The sequence below is a fragment of the Ambystoma mexicanum genome, chromosome 2q, assembly GCF_040938575.1.
Source record: "Ambystoma mexicanum isolate Mex_15411 chromosome 2q, UKY_AmexF1_1, whole genome shotgun sequence".
Classification (NCBI taxonomy): Eukaryota; Metazoa; Chordata; class Amphibia; order Caudata; family Ambystomatidae; genus Ambystoma; species Ambystoma mexicanum.
Window position 1 is genome coordinate 1,144,194,219 of NC_090924.1, and position 24,536 is coordinate 1,144,218,754.

Genomic DNA, 24,536 nt, shown 5'->3' on the forward strand with positions numbered 1-24,536 from the left:
ATGTAATCACGTCATATGATCTCGCTTGATCGAACTGTCAGTATCCATACCTCGAAATGCATAAGAACATCAAGGGACGATGTAACTGCGGTGCACACTTCTGCAAGCTGTTGCGCCGACCCGTAACTGCATGCTCCCCCTTCTTCTTGGAATAATGCTCCATCGACTCCCTGAAACATAGGACTTTCATTAGTAATGAACACAATATTGAAAAAAGAAGACACATAGGAGGGCGACGACAGAAGGACATATCAATGGCTAAAAACGAAAGAAACATTGTGTGTAACAATCATGCTACAAGAATGCAAGATCTGATGATCTCCATCGATGGAACTGTCCGGAAACGTACCTCGAGCATCTGAGTGACATCAACGGTTGTCGTCAATACGTTGGACTCCTCAGCATCTCCCTGAAAGACAGTACTTGCATTATTTTGGATAACAATAATTATAACTGAAAACAAAGACTAGAGGACGAGTACAAGGGTGTACCATTAGGTAAAATAATTACACGATAAATTAAAACTATTGATTTACATGCCTAAAACAAGTCAGTGGCAGAATAGCCAAGTAAGATTACCCGATAGGCGCTTGAAGTGGCTGATGACTGCAATAACGACACGGATGGAGAATCTTCCGCCTTCATTTTGAGTGGATACATAAATGGGGAAATTATTGTTAGCTAATGCTACACACTACCGCAAGGCCAAGAGATAAATACGTAAACTTGACTCACCAGTGGAGGGATGTGGACGAATAGAGTGGGAATAGCGGTTGAGAGCAATTTTCGCCTCGCTCGCGGTGTGTTCTTCTTTATTAGCAATAATGTGGAGTACATGTTTGAGCTAAAGTGCCTGCTGCAGATGCGGTATCGATCACCCCTCTTGTCCGCAAAGACTTCTAGGACTCTACTTTCAAGCTCAGACGGTGGATATCCGCAATATCGGACCCATTCTCTTATCTGATCTATTGTTTTAGGGAAAACATGCATTATAGTACCTTCAGATTTATTATGGGTCTTCGAAGGGCAACCGCCAATGGAACAGGCAGGCATTGTGGAAAGTTCTGAAAAGTAAAGATCAACAATTCTCTATGAATACCAATGTGTTAAAAAATTAAATGACACATAAAAGGCTCAATGCAAGGTTCGTTTTGGTTCTTGGAACTATACACGTTATTCACATGCGGATAAGTATTTGAATAACTTTAAAAAAATAGAAAAATAATTTCACTAAACTCAGAACATGTGACTAGTTCCTTGCATGTACTGTCTTGAACGAAAAGAAATTGGACGCAAAATGATTATGGTACATGGCCTTACCTTGACGAACAAACAGTTAGATTCCGGGATCAGAGTAGTTTCTTGTCGTAGAACAGGGAGCAGTTCACAGGTTGCAAACTGACGAGTTTCCTCGAAGTGGTCACGGAAGTTCACAGAGACGAAGAGCAGATAACCAGCACCTTCACGGGTTGACTAGCAAAGCGCAAAGAAGTTCTCATTAGAAATATGAAGTGGGTTATAAAGAATTCGAAACAGGGGTGGGTTTGTGAATGAATGACGTGTATATGTCGTGGCATTATGCGGTTTGCAGGGGGCCGTCCAGCGTGAGGGGGATGCTTGGCAGGAGACACGGGGTCTGGAGGTAGACATGGGAACAACAACCCATGCTCTATAGAGCACTTTGAAGTGTACATGGTCTTTGGCACCTCTTGGCCTTTATCGCTCCCCGACAGCTCCACTTGCCAGCACAAGTACCCCGGTGCGAACTGCCTTTGATAGGGCGGGGGGGGGGGGGTGGATTGGGGCGGTGGTCGTGCAGACAAAACTCGTTTGCCACAGGGCCTCACCAAGGAGAGGCCATCTAACTGCATGTAAGAGGCAGGCTGCAGGATGAGTTTATAAATACCTCACCCTCCCAGGAGAATATATGGGTGCAGTTCACCCTGGAGACCCTGGATGACTAGGCAGTTAGTCAGCAGCAGGCTGGCCTGTGATGGCAAGGCGGCACGGGCCAGAGGGGGTCATCTCTGTACCCGGTGCCCAAAAGGATGATTTATTATGATCAACCATATTGATTATTTACCTATAACCATGTTTTGTATCAATAAAATCCAACGGCCTTTTATTGCCAACGCTTGAACAAAGTGGTGTGGTAAGTATTTTTGGGGGAGGAGGAAAGGCCGGGAGGCTTGATGCCAACCCGCAAAATAACATATGTATGTCTGCTGCATATGGGTTCAACGGTTATGTGGATTGAAGGTGGGCGGCCAGCGTGAGGGAGGATGCTGGCCGGAGACATGTGGTGTGACAAGACAAGGCACAGGAAGACTATTCAATGAAGACACACTAGATTCATTTAAAAAATCAAAACAACCATTGTTAAAATATATGTTGGGTTTTATTTTAGATCATAATTTCAATTGAACATAAATAATAAACATTACACATTGTAAAGTTCCGGTTGCAGCACATCCAGGGAAAATCCGCGGTATTGTCCACTGTCGCTGGGGAAATGTTGTCTAATGGCAAGTACCGCACAGGCAGGTATTACTCTCCGAACGCGGTGTCCGAGCCTCCCGTGAAGCCACCAAGTGAAGCAACGATAGGCCACCAGCCTGTACCACCTGTGAAAATGAAAGATGCAAACTGTATTAAAATGACAAAACTTTCTTATCACTGTCGATTCAGGTAAAAAATGTCATTCTGCTTTGAAAAAAATTCTATCTAGAAAATGCACAATATGGAACCAATTTACATGCGTTCGAATGATATGTAGATGTAATTTTATATGTGGAAGACGACCATGAAATAGTATTGGCATCACTGACATCACAACCAGAGTATACTTACTCATTACTCGGATTACGCGGACAAACAGTGCCTCGAAGTTCGTGCATAAGCACCATCATCATCCTCAACACGGTCCGTGAGAGGCAGGCTTCCCTGAACTCTGGCAGCTCGGTGATGCATTGTGGACTTGGCTCACCTTCCGAAATGTAGGCCAAGCACCCGGAATTTTCACGGCAGCAGCAGTTCTCCTCCTCAGTTGGCATTAGCTCGCACCGATTGCACGTGCACCAGGTGGAGACGGCGTCCATGCGACATGGTCCAGGCTCTTCATCCGTTGACTGGTCCTCCCAACTGCCGTCCGAATCCCCATCGTTTTCGCGTGCTTGCCTTTCCGGTAGTTCTTCCTCGTTGTACTCGGGCTCGTACATATACGGCATTATTGTAGCCATTGTGTGGTAAAGAAAGTAAAATAATTTACAGAGATGGTACAGGTGTTCACAAGGCCTAGAAGCGGCGAAGGTAGCTGACCAGAGCACAGAAACGAGTCACAGAATACTCAAAGTAGCACAGAGAGAAGAATGGAATCGAAAATCTGCTGCTGTGTGTTGTGAAACGGTGTGTTTATACTTATTGAGGAAAGAGGCGTCCTGCCATTTCCATGGCGACACTTCATTAGCTGAAGCGCAGCGATTGTTGACACGAAACGTGCTTTGGCGTTGGGGAATGGGCGGTACGCGTCTGCTGATGTCAGGCTCAGGGGCGGGGGATTTGATTTAGTGCCGCAAAAGCAGGTGAGCCAGGTCGATGGGGGGAAATGATAGGATTATCAGAAAATGGCGGCTGATTTCGAGTGCGATAATGGACGAAAAGTCGGGTAAGGTCCATAGGAAAGTTTTCTACGATCTACCGAGTTATGCTTAAAAACACATGGCCGAACCGTAGGGACAATAAAAAAAAAGTCCCAGAACTATCCTTTAAGATACAGATCCATCCTACCACTGACACAAACAGGAAAACGTGCACTTCACTACATACCATTCTCACGTGTTCTGTAAATACTGCAGAACACTCCATGCTTTTTCCCACCAACAGATAGACAAGGGAGCTCCAACAGGATCTTGGATGACAGCAATTAAAACCATATAAAACTGTCTTGGAAAGTGCTCTGGATTTGCTGAATGTATGCGGTTATTAGGTAGATCGCAAGTTGATGGTTGCACAAACGTCGGGAGGTCTCGGCATTCCTGCTTGAGGAGGACATTATGGCAGCAGGATGACAAAGCATGCGCAATACAGGGCTCAGCAGAGAAGCAAACCGACATGGCAAGACAAAAAACACAGTGGTAAGGATCTGGAAGGAGGTAACAAAAGTTACTTACCCCTGGTAACGTTCTTTCAACGAGATGTTCCTCCTACGCATTCCTCATCTTTTGACATATGTTGTCCAGCTTCAGCTGCTTTGGAAAAAGAATTCTCGGCAGAGAGTGCTATGCATCGATGGCGGCGACTCTTTGTCCCTCAAAGGCCTCCGTCGAGGAGGAGGTCATCGAAGGAATATATAGCACGCGCAGCGCCCGTTGGCTTCAGTTCTGTTTGTCCCCTTTAACATTAGAAATACCTGCAAAGCACGGGAGTGACCGTACTCAGCCTTGATGGAACGGAAGCTGTAATAGTACGGGAAATTCGACTGAGGGGTAATATGCAAGGGCGATGAGTAATACGTGGGAGGAACATCCAGTCAAAAGAACGTTACCAGGAGTAACCTTTTCTTCGATTGGACTGTGTCCTCCCACATATTTCTCATCTTTTGACAGACTCCCACAGCAGTATTTGGTTTGGAGGAGGGAGTAGTATTTGATTTATATGTTTTCATGGAACGAGTGCAGGACTGCCTTACCAAAGGTACCATCATGAATGAGGGAAGATTCCAGACAATAATGCTTGGTGAACGTGTGGATAGTGGACCACGTTGCTGCTTCAAACATGTTTTTAATTGGTACGCCTCTTTGCAAGCTTTAGAGGTAGCCATGCCCCTGGTGGAATGGGCCCTTAAACCTTCCAGAGGTTCCTTTCCTGCCAACCTATATCATTCTGAAATGGCAGAATCATCCATCTGGATAAGGTCAGTTTTGATAAAACCTGACACAGTTTATGACCTGTATATTCAATGAAAAGTTGGTCATCAATACATAGTTTTGACATTCTAGGTACATAAAAGTTTAACGCTCTACAAGGGTCTAACCTATGCAGTCTTTCCTCCTCCTCGTCAGGATGAGGTGGGTATAGAAAGAAGGTAGAACAATGTTGTCACTTTTATGGAAATCAGAAATGATTTTGGGCAAACATGAAGGTTTGACCCAAAGAACAACCCTATCCTTGTGGAAGACAGTAAAGGGTGGCTTGGATGAAAGTGCCTGCAACTCGATCACTCTACGGGCTGATGTTAGAGCAACCAAGAAAATGGTTTTAAAGGTTAACAACCTTAAAGGACATGAATGTAACAGTTCAAAAAGGTGCGCACATTAGAAATTTTAGAACCAAATTAACGTCCCAAACTGGAACCCGGAACGGAGATGGTCGGTAGGGAGTGCAGGGGGGGTGGGGGACATTGGTGAGCCCCATTAGAAATGGTGTCACCAGTGGAATTTTGAAGTAGGAACATTCCTCTGACAAGTGCTTAAAGATGGACAGCGCCACCAGGTAGCCTTTAATAGAACCAATCTGGAGCCCCAGATTGGCTAAAAATAGCAGAAAGGATAAAACATCTGGTGTTTTACATAGAAAAGGATCTACATTCTTTTCTCTGCACCAGTTGCAGAATTTATTCCAACGGCAAAGGTACAGAGACTTTGTTGCTGGCCTTCTGGCCGAAAGCAAAACCTCCATCACGTCATCCGGGAGGTCCCAATCCTTATATCACAGCCTTTCAGAAACCATGCGTGATGGTTGAGTGTTTTGACCTCTGGATGGAGAGCCCAACCCTCCACTCGCAAGAGAAGGTCCTCTATTTCTGGTAGACACATCGAAGGACAGATGGGCATGACCAGAAGGTCCAGCCGGGTTCCACGTCCTCCTCGCCCAATCCGGGGCAATTAGGATCATGCGTTTCCCAAACTTTCTCAACCTTGTGATCACATGAGGAATTACTGGGACTGGACGAAACGCGTACAGGAGTGGAAATTCCCAGTCCACTAAAGCATCTCCTAGAGCTCCTCTTGGGGGGTAATTCCCTGGAGCAATACAGTTTGCACTTCCGGATGCCCCCGGTCATGAACAGATCTACTTGAGGGGTCCCCCAAAGGGTGAAGATCTCTTGAAGGACTTCCCAAGCTAGTTCTCACTAGTGAGAGACTGTGCTCTGCCTGCTCACAGCGTCCGCTGTGTTCTCCTCTCCGGCTAGATGAGCTGCCGACAGGGAGATTCCTTCTTGAATTGCCCAGAACCAGAGTTGCATTGCTTCTCTGCACAGTGGTAGTGACCCTACAATACCTCTTTTGTTGAGGTAGTACCTGGCAACTGTGCTGTCTGTCATTATCGGGACATTCTTTCCGCATACAGAGGGCAGAAAAGCCTTCAGCGCTAGTCTGATTGCCCTCAGAGCCAAAAGATTGATATGTAGTTTGGATTCCGATGGAGACCAACGACTGCTGACTGTCAGATCGTTGGTATGGGCTTTACACCCCGTGAGTGAGGCATCCGTCACTACTGTTCTCTCCAGCCATGGTTGCCAAAAGGGTTCTCCCTTTAGAATATTGTCCTCGCAGGCCGACCACAGAAGCTCTTGTGTGACCCTGGTTAGAACCTGAAGTAGGTCCAACATCTTCCCTGAGAAGTGGCACCATTGAGTCATTAGAGCCCGTTGAAGGGATCTCATTCTCAGGTGGGCGTCTGCCACCAGAAAAATGAAGGATGCCATGGGGCGGAACAAACTATAAAAATCAAAGGCCGGTAGACTGGGCATTCTAAAACTTGGCAACCATCTGAAGCCTGTCTTGAGCCCTTACCTGGGGCGGCAAACTCTTTCCCAAGGATGTATCTAGTACAGCTCCGATGAACTGGAGCTTTTGAGAAGGTGTCATATGGGACTTCTTGTAATTGAGGGAGAAGTTCAGTCTGTGAAGAGTGGCAGGTGACGTTGAGATGATCCCAGGCTTGTTTGGGAGAGAGCGCCCTGATCAGCCAATCGTCCAGGTAGGGGTAGATGTGAATCCCCCTAGCCTGATACTCGCAGCCACACTTGCTGGATGCACTACCACTGTTTATTGCCCCCATTTTCTATTTATTTTCATTTATTATTCATCTGTTCTCCTTTGCTCCTCACTTTCCACTCTCCCCCTTCCATGCACTTTTTCCCTTTTCCCATTCCCATGCACTTGCGCTTTCTCAATGTCACTAGGCCTAGTAAGATCGTTGTGTTGTGTTCTCCCTTGTTCCCCTCCCTTACCTAGTCGCGCTCTGAAACAATTGTGTACAAGCGCGATACAAATATAATATATACCATCGACATTAGTTTGGTGAAAACCCTCGGGCGGAGGTTAGCCCAAATAGCAGTACTCAAAATTGATAATGAGAACCGCCAACTGCGAACCTCAGGTATTTTCTGTGCTTGAGATGTATTGGACATGAAAATAAGCAACCTGAAGGACCAATGACACCAACCAATCCTGAAGTCGGAGTTTTCTTTGGCTACCTTTAACTGGCCATTCTTCTTGCCCTTCCAACTGAGGAGTAGTAGCAAAAAGATCTACCCCTCCAAGGTTGTCCACTAGGTTGAAAAGGCAGAGGTTGCTTAACAGCGGTGCCTAAAGATTTGGCTGCTGCCTTTGAGGTCTACAACCTCAAGACTCTAGTCAGCCTGGTTGCCAAAAAGGTGAGACCCGTCAAAAGGCATGTTGAGAAGTCTGAATTGCACGTCCGATGCAAAACCAGACTTCCTCAACCATGCAAACCTGTGCATAACTGTGCTGGCAGCCATGGCTCTGCTGATGCGATCAGCAGAATCCAAGCCTCACTGAAGAGACTTGCACATGGCTTCTTTGCAGTCTTTAACTATGGCTAAGAAGCAGTCTCTTTCATCCCCTTAGGGAATGTACCCGCCGCCATGAAAATGTAGTCCCATAGAGTGAAGGTAAACTTTGCGAGGGCACATGTGGAATTGGCAGATTTTAGTGCTATGCTCCCTGCAGAGAATACCTTCCTTGCCCATCCATCTACGCGTTTGTCGTCCCTTTCAGGAGGGGGTGTTAGGGTACACCGCCTGTTTTGATGTCACATTAGCTGCCTGCACCACCAGACTCTCCGGAGTGGGGCGTTTTGACATGTAGTCAGGGTCACTACTGGAAGGGCGGTACTTCTTTGTCAAGTTTTTATTAACAGTCGGATTGGTCTTCAGTGTCTCCCCATTCGCCGCCACCCTTTTCTGTAAGGCAATATGGAATGGTAAGATGGGATCCGACTGTGGACCTTTGTCTAGAAGGTCAGGATGGTCATCTTGTTCGTACGGTAATGGAGGGCTACTCCAACCCATGTAATCCACTATCTTCGACATGAGTTGCCTGCAGGATGCATCTGCATGCTCCCCAGCCTCTGGTTTCCCTAACACTAGTTCAGGTGAGGTATCCACCCCAATTGAAGTCTGCAGATTATCATAGAGGTCCTTCATTCTAGACTCCACTGGAAAAAAAAAAACTCTCTGGTACATTAGGCGTACCATATTGTAGGCCAAATGTGGCCTCATCAGACTGCTCTCCTTCGTAGATTGAAGAGCCTTACAAAAAGTCTTAGGTAGTGGGAGTAGGCTTTCTTTATCAGTGCCATTGATTTCACTGGGGCGCTCGGCATCGATGGAGCAGCTGGCAAAGATGACACAGCTGGCGCCAATGTCTTCGGCGTCGATATCGAGGGTTTGGCAGGCGAAAGTGTTGACGACCTCTATTTGTGTTTATGGCTCGAGTGATCCTTTGGTGTCACATCAGATCAAGGCCTCGAGGGCTCATGATGCGGATCGTGCCTTCGTTCCGGGCTCGAGGGCGCGCAGGACTTAGGTCGAGACCTTTTCTTCCCGGCTTCTTTCGAAGACGCGGTAGGAGCATGGCTTGGCTGTTGCTTTTCAAAAATGTTAAGCATCTCAGCTGAGCTCAACTCAGAAGGCACTCCCACTCAGCCGGAGTGGATTTTTTGGTAGGACAAGCAACTCTTTCTGGGGAATCGTCCGATGACTAAGTCGACAAAGGCGATTTACAGTGCCTTCTCTTTGACTTCTTCCGAGGACGAAGAACAGTGGTGTGAGCCACTCCCCGATCTGGACCGATTGGCTGCCTTCTTCCGAGGAGTCTCGCCTTGCGACACATTGGTCGAAGGTTTCACAGATCGGATAGGGGATTTTGCCTACCTTCAGCTTCTCCTTCCGTTCCCTCAGGGCCTTTCCAGTCATAAACTGGCATTTGGAGCAGTCAGAGGTGTTGTGGTCCGCCCCGAGGCACCACAAACACATTCTGTGGGTATCAGTCAGGGACATTTGGACCCACAATCCTGACACTTTTTGAAACCAGACATCGGAGTCGTCACAAGATGTGAATAAACGCACCGTATTCCTTCAAAGCTATTGTGGAAAAAACGGATCTGAAGCCAACGGGCGCAGAGCGTGCTATATATGCCTTCAATGACATCATCCTCGACGGAGGCCTTTGAGGAACAATGAGTCGACGCCATAGACGCACAGCGCCCTCTGCAGAGAATTATTTTTCCGGAGAAGCTGAAGCTGGACAACATGTGTCAAAAGCGGAGGAATACGTGGGAAGACACAATCCATTCGAAACAGTAAATAGGTTTAAGACCACAAAAGGGATACTCCAATGTGAACCGAGACAAATGCTGTAATTGAGTTTTGAGAAAAGGAAAGCGTGAAAGGGATTCTATCACTGGGTGATGTGGGAAGAAGGGACAAATAAAACCATGCTACTGGGAATCTGGGTAGGAAGGAGTTATACCAGGAAAAAACTATTCCTATTCATGGGCATTCATAAATGCAAAGAGGGACATGGGACGCGGTACTCAGGAGGGAAACCTAGCCATACTGAGCAGATTGCATTTGGGGGTGAACCAAAACATTCAATTGGATAAGCTAGTATACAGAAATGTTAGGTAAGATTTTCATATCAATGATAAATCTTCCTGAACTGTGTCAATCCCAGAACTTTTTGCTGGACTGGTAGCTTAGTTTTCCCTATACCTCAGTGAGTGGGAACCTTTTTCCACACTCAGAGTTTTTTACTCTTTTTATGGGTGCCATTCTTAAGACTCTCCATAGTGCCTTTTCAATGCTATCCTCTTTGGCAACTTTTGGCACATACTGCCTATTGTTGGTGTAAGGACCCCATGGTGGCAACAGTAAAGATGGACACAAGTGATCACAGTTCAAGGGTGTTTATTGAACTTTATACTGGGTGAGATAAACCCCCAATCTAAACCTAAATCTAAGATGGGAGCAAGCTATGACCCTCAAATAATAATAAGGCAGTACTAGTGGCGTCTTGTCAAATAAAAAGGGCCTATACTAAAAAAACAAAATAATAATATTGCCAATAATCCTTAACACTGAGTTGCAAAAAAAGTGTGGAATAATGTTCACCAGAAAAGAAAGAAGTGTTCAGAAAATGCTAAATCAGGATGGTATGGCTGGGTCTCCCTTCCCCAGGTTTTTAGCACGGGACAAAGCAGGACCTTTGAGCGCAGCACACTGAGCCTCACCAGCACTAGGTTACAGTTCGGTTCCAAAATATAAGGGCCTTCTGTGGCCAAGTCTTTCATACAAAAAGTCTCTTGCCTCAGGGGACCTTATGTGTTGCAATCAAAAAAACAAAGGTTCCTTCAAAAGAACGTCAGGATAGCTTGGGAACTTGGCATCGGCTCCCTTCCCCAAGTTTAAGATACTCAGGAGTCTTTTAAAGTTCAAACAAGTAGGGTTATCCAATGGCTCAGGACTGCTGAACCTTTATATGTCCTTCCCCACATTTCATCACAGGAAAAGGAGGTAACATTGATATCAAGATGAGCATCCCAGAGTCTATGGTGGCAAAAGCGGCTTCCCAGGTAAAGGTAGAATCCTTCTCTTCTGTGGGTTTCTCTGTGCACCCCTTTGGGTTTACCTTCCGCTGCTTACACCAATGTTCAGTTAGTTGGTATTGCTAATGTGGGATTTACTTCCCTTCCTTTGTCCATTCATTCAGGTCCCCCTCTGCTGGGCTTCAGACCTTTCAGTACTTTCACAATTCTCAGATAACTTTCGATAGTCGATCACTTATCGTTGGGTTGCTCTGTTATGCCGTCATAACAAATTTTATTAGTAACTTTCAATCACTCCATCAAAGACCTTCCAGTGTACAAGGGAGGCTTGTGCCCTTGACTGCATCATTGTATGACCACTTTGATAGTCTTTCAATAATCTTTATTAAGTGTACTCTTTCTTTTTACTCATGCTCTTTTAGCACCCTTGGATTCGCAAAGTTCACAAAAAGCCCTTCCAGCATCGCGGCTTACTTTCATTCTTCTCAATCTCTTTTCCCTTTTAAAATACTCTCATAGCATCCCATCCGCTTTCACAAACGAGATGTTTGTGTAGCTCATCAACTCACAGGTTGTTCAGGCCTTAATCATCCTTTTCCAATCACGTCCCCCTCTGCTGGGCTCAGACCTATTTTTTCACGGTCGCCCTCCGACAGGCGCAAACACCTGGTAGTCCTCTTCCAGGCTCATATCTTCTTGCTCTCAGGGTCTCCCTCTGCCAGGCGCGGACCCTTCTTCAATTTCAGCTACTGTCCATATAAAAATATCTTTGGACTCCAAGTCCCAGAATGCCCTTTGGTTTATTTTGCTCCAACTTCATTGCTCCCCAAAGCAACACTACTTGCTTTGATAGTGGCAGGAGTTACACAGGAATAATTTTCTGAGGTCAGTGTCTTTCCCTCTGCCCCTCAGAGACCTGGGTTGCCTGCCTGGCCCAAGGAAGGAGTCTAACTGTTGGTGCTGCCAGGCAATCCCAGCTGCCTCTGGTCTTGCCTTCTGGAAGTGGTTTCCTCCTCCCCATCGCAATCCCCTCTCTGGTAGCACGGCCCGCGTTTGGGCGGTTTTCTTCTCCTCCTCCTCCAGGTCTCCCAAGCTCACTAGGGCTTTCTCCGGTACCTTCCAGCATCCCAGACTCGCTCACAATGTGGTTTCTGGCTGCTGCTTTCATACTCCCAGCTGGTTATAGGTCAAAGGATTGATTCAAAAGGACCGAAAACAAAAAGGATTGAAAAAGTTTTTGTTAACTTTTTTTATTTTTTTGGGCCCCCTCCCCCCCCCACCCTCGTTTTTGTGGTAACAACCACTTTTTTTACCTATACGAAAACCTAAAAAAAAATATATATAATTTAAAAAACATTAGATCCTTTTGTTTTCGGCCCTATTGCGTCGACCCTATTGCATTCGACCCTTTGACCAAACACCCTCCCAGCTAGAGTTGATTGGAGTCCATTGTGTGTAGTTGTCCCTCCCTGCCAGACTATGCCGGACCTCATTATCGGGACAACATGGAAACTGGCCGTAGGAATCCATTGCCCATTGATTCCAATGGGTAATCCTCATGACTCCCATCTGCCTCGTCCCAGTCCTTGTGTATGTCAATAGAAGAACAAGTTACTTACCAACTGTTAACGTTCTTCCTCCAGCGTATTCCACATCTTTGACATGTAATGTCCACAGCTGTGTACTTATGAAATGTGTCAGCAGAGGGCGTCCTGCGTCAATGGCATCGGTTCGATGTCCCTCGAAGGCCTCTGTCGAGGGAGACATCACCAGATGTTATAAATAGAACGCACCGCGCCCGTAGCCTCAGTTTATGTTTTTTCCTACATAACGTGGGACATGCCCGTACATAATGCCAGCTTGACTGCACATCGCACATGTGGAATACGTTGGAGGAACATCCAGTCGAAAGAAGGCTACCAGTTGGTATGCAACTTGTTCTTCGAATGGATTGTGTCCTACAACGAATTCCTTTGACAGACTCCCAAAGCAGTAGCAGAAAATGGAGGAGGGAAAAGAATTTAGATACCCAATCAGATGGCAGAATAAAGAACCACCTTACCAAAGGCCATATCTTGACCATGGAGCATATCCAGGGAGTAAAGTTTCACAAAGGTGTGGATAGAAGCCCATGTCGCTGCATCACAAATATTCCTAATAGGAACTCCCCGCTGCAGGGCTGTGGAAGTAGCCACGCCCCTAGTGGAATGAGCCCGCAACCCTTGAGGAGGGTCCTTGACCGCCAATCTGTAACATTTAGTAATGGTAAGGATAATCCACCTGGACAAAGTCTGTTTGGTAACAGCCTAGCCCAATCGGTGTCCAGCATAACCCACAAAGAGTTGATCGTCCACTCTGACCCTGGACATCCTAGAAATAGAAAAGCTCAGAGCTCTCCTAGGGTCCAACCTATGGAGTCGATCCTCTTCGTACCAGGATGAGGAGGATAGAAAGAATGAAGTACCACTTTCTGGCTTAAATGAAACTCATACGCTACCTTACGTAGAAAGGAAGGACGTACCCTCAGTACAACCCTATCCTTGTGGAACACAGTAAAATGCGGCTTAGATGAAAGTGGCTGCAATTTAATTCACTCACTCTGCGAGCGGATGTAACCGCAACCAAGAACATCGTCTTGAAAGACAACAGTCTCAAAGAGTGCAAAGGTTCAAATTGAGCACCCATCAAGATTTTCAAGACCAAATTCAGATCACAAACCGGCACCTGAAACTGGGACGGCGGCAACACATTAGTGAGCCCTTTTAGAAATTGGGAAATCCAAGGAATCTTAAAATAAGAACATTCTTCAGACGAGCGCTTGAAGATAGACAGCGCCAGCAGGTAACTTTTAATGGTACCTACTTGAAGGCCCCTGTGGGCCAAAGAAAGCAAGAAAGACAACCATGGGAATGGAACACTGAAAAGGATCAACATCTTGTCCTCTGCACCAGTCGCGAAACGTACGCGAACGGTACAGGGATTTGGTTGCCGGCCGCCTGGCCGAAAGCAACAACTCCATCACGTCATCCGGGAGGTCCCAATCCTTATATCTCAACCTTTCAGATACCAAGCGTGAAGGTTGAGATTTCATCTCAGATAAGAGAATCCGACCCCCCCCTCTTCCCACCCTCCCTGCTGGCATCTTCCGAAGGCACGGATGGAACTCTGCCCTGGGATTGAAAAATCGCCAGCATCTGCTCCCTGAAGGCTGCCCATTCCTTCCAGAGTCGAGGACTTAGTAGTACAAGCTACTTTCCTCACGGCTCCATCCTCCGAGGAGGACGGGGAAGGCTACTGGTGACTGCGCTTCCAGGAATGCTGAGATGATGAAGACGAATGGCGGGAACCACTCCGGGACCGAGATCCCGGGACTCCTTTCAACGAGGAGAGTCGCCCCTCGAATCGTCGGGGGACATCCCCTTAGCAGCAGACTTACTGGGTTTGGAACCCCTACCTACCCGTAACTTCCCCTTACGCTCCCGCAAGGCCTTAGCAGTCAGCGACTGGCATTTTGAACAGTTGTCGGTGTCATGACTCTCGCCCAGACACCACAAGCAAATACAATGCGAGTCTGTAAATCGACATCTTAGACTTACAGTCCGGGCAAGTCTTAAAGCCAGACCGTGGAGTCGGAGGGGTCGAGGAAGACGATATATTCACGAGGCAGCCGAGTCTCCGAAGCAAACACGTTTGCGGAAAAAACAGAAATGAGGCTATGGCGCCGTGCATCCTATTTATAACATCCGGTGACGTTGCCCTCAACGGAGGCCTTCGAGGGACATCGATCCGACGCCATCGACGCAGGACACCCTCTGCTGAAACATTTCCGAAGTATACATCTGTGGAAAGTTGTGGAATACGTTGGAGGACAATCCATTGGAATGGGGATTATAGGATTTGTAGTGTTGTGGGGAGGCAAAATTCGTATTGGGGTTTAGAGATAGTCTTGAGTTCCCCTGTTTTCTCCTTTTCCATAAGGGAAAGTACAAGGGAGGGATGGGATTTTGGTGGCAATATCCAATAAAGGACTGCTGGGATATCGGGTAGAGGTGCATCTGAAAGAAAATGGGATACAACGTCTTGCCCAAGGTTGCTCCTCTCGCAGTCTTCAAGGAACCCTTGCCCAGGTTATCCTCCCTCGCTCGTCTGCCCCCAAGGTTGGTATCCAAGAGTGATGGCCCTCCCCTGGCCACCTCAACAAAGGATCCCCGGGAATAACCTGGGAGAAACGCCTCAGGTTTCTCACACTGGACTGCCCTTGTGGCTCCCCTTTTAACTTTCTATGGCTAACCTTGTGAGAACTACAGTTCCAAGGGCAGAAAGGATCTTTGGATCCTCTTACATTTTATTAGGTGAGACCAACAACCCCCCCCATCTTATGAGGAGTGCTGGGGAGATACTGGGCATCCCCTTTCTCAATCTAAATGTAACATTTATGTTACAAGAACAAACTTACCTTTAATGGCTGGTGGCAGTGAACCTCTTAACTAATTTGGTGCACCTTTACCGCAGGTGGTTTCCTCGTCCTCTCTTGTTCTTTCCCCTGACATCCACGGTGGGAAAGTCCTTTGTGTGATTTTGATCTTCAGCTGGAATCCTGTGGATTCCCCGCCCAGGCTCCAGAGTGTCTCTGAAGGCAGGAAGCAATTGAGTCGTCCAAAACTTTGCACCCCTTTGTCTTCGAGCCTGACAGCGAGAATCCAGTTCAAACTGGGAGGCTGGCTGTCCTGAAAGGACTTCCAACCCCCTATCCCCCATCGCCCCCGCCACCCCCCAAGTTCATATGTTTCATGGTGGTTTGATTGGCTAGGTTCCTGCATAAAAGTAAGATCCTGGAAGCTGAAGAGGCAGTCGATCACTGAAACCAAATCCAAAGAGGAAGATTAAGAAACCGCAGCTGAGACTGTGTCCCACGACCGGAGACCCTGCTGTGTAACCAGAGGTTGCTGTAGCCCTTCCTTTCAATCGACCTGAGAGTCCCGAACACGACTCCAAAGGCAGGTGAGATCCACTAGTCCCAAGAAGACCTGCATCTTGAGCCATCCCACGTGGTGCTGCGACCTTGCGGGGCTACAATACCCCAATACCCTGGGACCTCGAGCCATTGTGCGGTGCAGTCTTCCGAATTCCGAATCTAGCTGAAACTTTGTGTGCATCCTGCTGGACTTCCAGAGACATGGAACGAGTGTGAAAAGTCCCCTCAGAGTGCTGGACCTTGCAAAAGACGAGAATCTGACCAGTGATACTTGTTCTTCCTGGCTCCTGACAGGGCGCCAAAACCACAGAGCCACATCCAGCCGCAAGAAACCTCGTGCTTGGAGCCTTCTCCTGTGATCCCTGCTGCAAAAGTACTTCCACATTCCTGTCTTCCGTCTTCTTGACAAAGGAATCCATTGGCTGGGTTTTTGGCTGCAGATCCTGAAGTCTTCCTGCTGCAACTCTTCTTCTGTGCTGAGGTACTGTGTTGGCTGGGGTATTTTACCGACCTTAAGCCTTTGTGATTTATGTATAGCTTTGGGGTATTTCTGTGATTGTTGGGAGGCCACTCATCCAGTTCATCCAGGCCCACAGCAGAATCCACCTAGTATGTCTTCTCTGAAGCCCCTTACCCTCAACTAACTTTAAAGTGAAATACCTACTTGTTTGAATGGTCTTCATCTGGAACTCTGACTTTGCCTGAAACGGAGCTCCATCTCACCCTGCCTACAGCTGGCACCTAGACCACTAGGGTCCCTCTTCTGTCTCCGAGTGTACTCATGCTATAGAATAAGGGAAGGACTGGATAAGAAAAGGGGTCTGCCTTGAAAAGAATAACAAGTGTTCAAAGAACAAGTTAGTTACCAACTGGTAACGTTCTTTCGATTGGATGTTCCACCAACGTATTCCTCATCTAAGATGTATTCCATCCAGCTCTAGCTGCTTCAGAAATGTTTTTCGGCAGAGGGCGCCGTTGCATCGATGTCGTCAAGTCGATGGTCCCTCGGAGGCCTCCGTCGAGGGTGACGTCATCGGGTATACAAGTAGCACACGCAGCGCCTGTAGGACCTTGTTAGGCAGAAACCTGTGCAGTTCCCTTAGGGTCCACTGCAAAAGATTTAGGACTACAGGTGGTTGGCAGTAAACCCAATTGGTAGCAGTCTGTACCACCCAGATTTACCTGGTAGCTGTGGCTGAGCAGTCAGACTTCTCTCAAGTTGAGTTAGGAAGTATGCAGAGTATACACAATAGGTACAGAGACACAGTAGTACAAGCAAACACTGACCAGAGCTTTGGTGTAAAAGTATATATTTATTTAAAGACACACTTGTAAATTACACTAGCACAAAAAGAGGTAAATAAATTCAACACAGTCATTATTACTAGATGTACATCCCTTATTCGACAAGTCTTAGTTAACACCACTTATTTCCAGACAGAGGTGAGCGCTTAACTAAAGATGGCACTCCAATAAATTAAGAAAAAGGGAGGGGAAAAAGGCAGAAATTAGGAAAAGCACACAACACAATACTTTAGAAGCACCGAGCAAGGCAGGAAAGTCAAGTCTACTTGTGAGCAAAAAGTTCAGAGGCCAGGCTCCCTCTTAGAGTGAACAGAGCACCAATGCGCCCAAGATCACACAGCTAAAAAGTCTTGAAGTCATGCAAGGAGTTCAGAAAACAAAGTCAGCTCAGAAAAGTTCAGTTAGCCAGCCTAGGGCCAACCCAAGTGGTAAGTGGAGACTTTAAGAGTCACCCCACACAGACCGTTGCGAGGGAGGCCAGACGGACACAGCACCTTCAACGTGGAGAGGATCCTCCAGCGGGGAAAGTTGTTCCTGGCAGCAGGTGCAAGTCACGGCGTCGTCCAGAGTAAGAGATGGTCTCGACGTGGAGGAAAGCTGAAGGTCGTTGCACTGCCAGGGAAGAAACCAGCCGCGGAGTTCTCCGGTTAAAAGGTAAGACCCTTTTATTCGCGGTAGTGGAAAAACCGTGGTATCCCGGTTGCCGGGGTGCTTGGCACAAGCAAGGCGGCCACAAGATGATCCGGGAAGGCAAAAAGACGGACAAACTGGTTATCCCCATCAGTCAAAGGAAGAAGACTCTCCGGGCTGGAGATCTCCTCTGTCGTCGGGAAAAGTAGCGAGACGGTTCAGCAGGGCTCCACCGGTGGCGTCGTCGTTGCAGGTCGGCTCAGCTTCTCCCTCTTCGGATTCTTTAGGTCCTGTGGCGACTTCTGAAGTTCCAGTCCCCCAAAGCCCTGCTTTTATGCAGCAAACCCCCATTCATTCAGCATAGCTGTCAAACATGCTAAGTGGTGAGCCGGGCGGCTCACCACTTGGGCCAATCACACAAGAGTGCGACTTGAGTTGCCAAGGCAACTCAGTCCAGGGTGCCTAAACCCCCTCCCACACCCCCTGTGGTACCCAGACAGAGTGGCACCACTTTTGGAGGCTTCTGTGGAGAAGCCAGCGAAAAAGTGGAACAAAGGGCCCGACTTGGGTTGGAGTAACAAAAGCGAACACAAACGCCATTTTCCCGAGTTTTGGCAAAAATTACCAACCGGTGATTTTATATTAATTCAATAAACCGGCGGTATGTTCGAGGCTATATTAAAAAGTGGTAGCCTCGAACAATGGGAAAATCCCATAGGAAAATATTCGCAGTCGAATATAAAAAGTAGTATCCACTGCCACCAGCCAAAACTCGATCAGGGGGGACGGAGACGTGCCCCCTCGAATAACAGACCCCGGGGCAATCGAATTGCCCCGACCAGTACGTCCACAATATGATGGTTTGTACGGGTTTCTGTTCATAATTTGGGACTAGTAAAGCCAATGGTGACTTTATATGCCCTGGGAGACAGTAGTCAGTCCCAGGGTATGGAGTCTATGTTTGGGGGTCACTATGACACCCCTGGGTTACTGCACGGAGGGTGCTGTGTAAACCACATACCAAAAACATATGAAGCCCTATGGGGTAAAGGACCCCATAGCCCAAAAAACACAAAGTCAAAGGAACACCTCAAATCATGTTTAAGAGTGGGAGGAAAAGAGTCTCACTCTTAGCAGGAGAGAAACAAAAATAAACCCCAAAAATCCAGCAAAGCTGCTGGGGGACTCACTAGGTTTGGGAAATTAGCCTTAACAGAGAATTCTCCCTAACAGACCTCAGTTCTGTTTTTCCCCCTCACTCTTGTTCTACTGTGTAGATTGTGATGGTAGTCGGGTATTAACCTTGCGAGAGTTGAAGTTGCAATAAGCCCGAAAAATCTACAGAGTTGTAGGTTTGGAAGGCGATGAGAAATATATTGGTGGAACATCCAAACGAAAGAATGTTACCAGTTGGTAAGTAACTTGTTCTTCGAGTGAATTGTGCCCTCCAACGTATTCCTCATCTTAGATAGACTCCCAAAGCAGAATGGACAATTCTCTGGAGGAGGGAGTAGATTTTTTTTTTTGATACCCTTAAATTGCTGAATACAGTACCGTTTTACCAAAATTCAGCTCCTTAGACTGGGATGCATCCAGACTATAGAATTTTGAAAAAGTATGCAGCGAAGACCAAGTTGCTGTTTCACAAATGGATCTTACGGGAACACCTCTTTGAAGGGCTGTCCAAGAGGCGATGCCTCTGGTGGAATGGGCCCTTAAGCCTTCTGGCGGTTCTTTGTCCGCCAATCTGTAGCATTCTGAAAGGCAAAGTACAATCCAACGTGATATGGTTTGTTTCGACACCGATTAACCCAATTTCCTTCCGGTGTAGCTAATGAAAAGTTGATTATCCACTCTGAGCTTGGAAAGCCTAGAAATGTAAAAGCTTAGAGCTCTTTTGCGATCTAACCTGTGCAATCTTTCCTCTTCCTTACTGGGATGAGGTGGAGGATAGAATGCGGGTAGAACAATCTTCTGATTCTGAATGAAAATCGAACACACCTTTAGGTAAAAATGAGGGTTTAACCCTTAATACCACTCTGTCCCTATGGAACACAGTATAGGGTGGCCCAGAAGACAGTGCCTGCAATTCGTTCACTCTTCTTGCAGATGTTAAAGCAACTAGGAAAGCAGTTTTCCATGTCAGTAATCTTAATGGACAAGTGTGAAAGAGTTCAAAAGAGGCACACATTAAGCATTTTAGAACCAGATTAGGATCCCAAATTGGTACTTGGAAAGGGTAAGGAGGAAACACATTGGTAGTCCTTTTAAGAATTGTACTACTAAAGGAATTATGAAATAGGAGCATTCTTCCGACGAGCGCTTGAAGATGGAAAGCGCTGCAAGATAACCTTTAATGGTCCCAACATTTAGACCTCTATGTGCTAGGGACAAGAGGAAGGACAGTACTTCCGGGATAGAACATAGAAAAGGATTGACATTCTTTTCTCTCCACCAATTGCAAAAAATGTTCCCAACGGTATAGAGATTCTGTTGCTGGTCTTCTTGCCGAAAGCAACACCTTCATGACATCATCTGCAAGGTCCCAATCCTTGCATCTCAGCCTTTCAGATACCAAGCGTGAAGGTTGAGAATCTTGACCTCTGGATGGAGAACCTGACCCTCAGTTTGTGAGAGAAGGTCCTCTCTCTGAGGAAGACGTACCAGGGAACAGATGGGCATGTCTAGAAGGTCCGGGTACCACATTCTCCTGGCCCAATCCGGGGCAATTAGGATCATGCGGTTTCCGAACCGTCTCAGTCTCCTGATGACCTGATGAATGACGGGAATCGGAGGGAACGCGTATAATAGTGGGAAGTTCCACTCCACCACGAACGCGTCCCCTAGGGCTCCTCTTGGGGGAAATTCCCTTGAGCAATACCTTTCGCACTTCCAGTTGATCCCGGTCGCAAATAGGTCTACTTGAGGGGTTCCCCAAAGGGCGAAGATCTCTTGAATGACTTCCTGAACCAGTTCACACTCCTGGGACACCGTGCTCTCCCTGCTCAGAGCGTCCGCCATCATAGTCTCCTCCCCGGCTAGATGAACTGCCGTTTAGGAGATTCCTTCTTGAATTTCCCAATACCAGAGCTGCATTGCCTCTCTGCACAGAGGTAGTGACCCTACACTACCTCTTTTGTTTAGATAATGCATGGCCACTGTGTTGTCCGTCATTATCAAGACATTTTTTCCTCTGACAGATGGTAGAAAAGCCTTCAGCGCTAGTCTGATTGCTCTCAGCTCTAAAAGGTTGGTATGTAGTTTCGACTCCGATGGAGACCAGCGACTGCTGAATGTCCGATCGTTGGCATGAGCGCCCCACCCCATGAGTGAGGCGTCAGTCACTACCGTAATCTCCGGCCATGGTTGCCAAAACTGCTCTCCTTTTAGGATATTCTCTGTGCAAGTTCACCACAGAAGATCCTGCCGAACTTTGTTCGGAATCTGAAGAAAATCCGTCATTTGACCTGAGAACTGGGATCATCGAGTCTTTAGAGCCCATTGAAGGGATCTCATCCTGAGGCGTACCTCTGGCACTAGGAAGATGCAGGATGCCATGAGGCCGAGTAACCTTAAGAAGTCGTAGGCATGGAGACTTTGGGCATTTTGGAATTTGGAAACCATCTGAAGAATGTCTTGAGCATCCTGGAGCTTCAGGGACACCAACCAATCCTGAAGTTGCAAGGCCTGAAGAATCTGAGAAAGGGTAACCATCTTGAACTTGTCCTTCCTGAGGAGCCTCTTAAGTCCAAGATGGGTCTCAGTCCTCTGTCCCTTTTGGGGATCAAAAAATAAGGATAGTACCATCCCTGGTTTCTCTCTGCTACAGGTACTGTAGGTACTGGCTCTATAGCACCTTTCTCCAGCAGGGATAGAACCTCCTGCTGTAGGAGCGGGTCTGAAAACTTCAAAAGGTGTCTCCCTGGTGGATTGCTTTGAGGTTGCGTTAGAAAAGGGAGGCAGAATCCTTGGGCTATTATTTCTAGAGCCCAAACATCTGAAGTAATGGCTCGCCATTCTTGCAGATGCTGCGACAGCCTGCCTCCCACTGGTGTCTTGTGATGCAAGTCCTCAAAGCGGTTTTGTGGCGGTTGCTGCAGCCGCTGATGGCAAAGAGGCTGCAGCTGGAGTTGGCTTTGCACGTTTTCCTCGTCCACCGCAAGTGGCCTTTTTCTGGTCCCTTTGACTGGCCATTCCTCTCGCCTTTCCATATGAGGAGTAGTAATGATAGGATCGTCCCCTCCAAGATTGTCCTAGCGCACGAAAAGGCTGAGGTTGCCTAATAGCAGCTCCTAAAGACTTGGCAGCTGCTTTTGAAGTCTGCAACCTCTCAAGGCTTTCGTCAGCCTTGCTGCCAAAAAGGTGAGACCCGTCAAAAGGCATGTTCAGAAGGCGGTTCTGCACATCTGGTGCGAAACCCGACTTACGTAACCACCTGTGCATTACCGTGCTAGTACTCATGGACCTGCTCACACTATCTGCAGTGTCCAAACCAGATTGAAGGGATTCCTGCATAGCCTCCTTTCCATCTCCAACAATGGCTAGGCATCCTTCCCTTTCGTCCCCTTCTGGTATGTGCTCCGCCGCCACTGCAATGCACTCCCACAGATTGTACCAAAACTTTGCAAAGGCACATGTGGAGTTGGCGGATTTTAACGCCCTACTCCCAGCTGAAAATACTTTGTGCGCCCAGCCATCCACACGCTTGTCGTCCCTGTCCGGAGGGATAGAAGGGTACGCCATTTTATTTGAAGCTGTGGCTGCCTGGACCACCAGACTCTCGGGAGTGGGATGTTTAGACAGATAGCCAGGGTCGCTACTGGCAGGGCGGTATTTAGAAGGAAGGGATTTATTCACTGGAGGAATAGAATTCAGAGTCTCCCAATTTTTGGCCACCCTATTTTGTAAGGCTATATGGAAGGGTAGGATTGGATCTTCTGTGGGACCATGGCCCAATATGTCGGTCAAATCATCCTGGATGAATTGGGTTGGTGGTCTAGCCCATCCTAAATAATCAACCACTTTTGTCATAAGTTGGTGGTATGAGGGACTGGCATGCTCCCCTGGTTCTGGCCTGCCAAAATATGTTTCAGGCGATGTATCAATGCCACTTGCATTATGTAAGGATTCCACCAGGTCCCTCATCCTGCTTTCTTCAGAAATCAGGCATTTTGGGACATTTGGGGTACCATATTCAAGTCCAAAGGGTGCATTCTCCTCATCAGATCTCTCCTGTTCTTCAAAAATTGAAGTCAGGGACTTGAAAAATTCCTTCCTATGAAGAGGTTTAAAAACCTTTTCTGGGAGAGGTGTGTTAGTGGACCCTGAAGGCATCCTTTCCTTTTTCTGGTTGAGTTGGCTGAACTGGAGCCTTTGGAACCTTTGGCGCTGAGGGCTTCGGAATCGACACAGGTGTCGATGGCGCCCAAGAAATAGTGGTCGTCGACAGAGCCGGCTTGGAGGGCGTCGAGGCGCTCTTCGAAGATTTGCCCTTCGCGGTGCGTTTGTTTTCGGACGGTGTCAGTGACCTCGAGCGGTCGACTCGAGCAGTCTTTCGCTCGGCATTCTGGAAGGTTCTCGATCCTTCCTTCTTCGATCATCTGGGCTCGAGGGCACGCGAGTGTCGGAGCGATGACACTCCCGTCCTGCTTCCGAAGAAGGCGCGGACCGAGGTTTTGCTTTCTCGAACACCTCCATCATTTTAACTCTGAATGCTTCCCACTGTTCAGATGAAGAATGTTTTGTGGGGCATTTCATCCTTTTTGGGGATTCATCCAAGGACGAGGTGGAAGGGGACCTGTGGCGTCTTTTCTTTGATTTTTTCATCGAAGATGACGAGCGATGGTAATCACTTCGGGACCTGGACCAATGCCTTTTGCATCGATAAGACACTACTCGACGCTAGAGGCTTTCCGGTCGGATTTACGGCCTACCTGTAGCTTTCCCTTCTTCTCTCGCAAGGCTTTCCCCGTCATTGCCTGACACTTCATACAGGCCTCCACGTCGTGGCCTTCCCCGAGACATTCTCGGTGCGGGTTCATGATAGACATTTTCGAACCGCAAGATTTGCACTTTTTGAAACCCGATCGCAGGATAGTAGTCAGCGTCGATAACATATCGATATAAATATAAGTATTATTCACTGCGTCACAGAACTCAAGGTGCGCCGAATCTCCGAAGTAACATGCACCGCGGAAAAACGGAACTGAGGCCAACAGGCGCCGCGCATGCTACTTGTATACACGATGACGTCACCCTCGACGGAGGCCTTCGAGGGACCATCGACATCGACGCAACGGCGCCCGCTGCCGAAAAAAAATTCCGAAGCAGCTAAAGTGCTAAAGCTGGATGGAATACATCTAAAATGAGGAATACGTTGGAGGACAAAATCCACTCGAAAGTGACTTACTAGTAAAAGAAGTTGGTTGGTAACTGAGTGTGAACAGTTACAAAAGTTCTTACTTACCTTGAATGTGTGTTCCACTATTCTGAAAAGTATATACAAGGTTAATTTACTCCTCTGTGAATTGGTTGTGCCTCTTCCCCAAAAGTAAATGCTGTTGGTTCCACTTTACTATTCCTGTTGGGATAAATCTATGAGTGTCCCCAATTGGGTTTTGCTTCCCTTGACTTGCTATTAGCGTGTCCAGAACAAGTCGGTCTTAGGTTATACCTAGCTTTAAGTTGCTGATAGCCCCTTTAAAAAATATATAGGTTTTACTTGTGTTAGCTGTGTGCCATCCTAAAACAAGTTTGTTATTGCACATTAGGT

General features: G+C 47.3%; 1 protein-coding gene across 2 annotated transcripts in view; it reads right to left on the bottom strand.

The window, feature by feature from the left end:
- Positions 1–24,536, bottom strand: part of GLCCI1 (glucocorticoid induced 1) — a 654,614-nt gene that overhangs the window by 452,247 nt on the left and 177,831 nt on the right. The window lies entirely within an intron of this gene.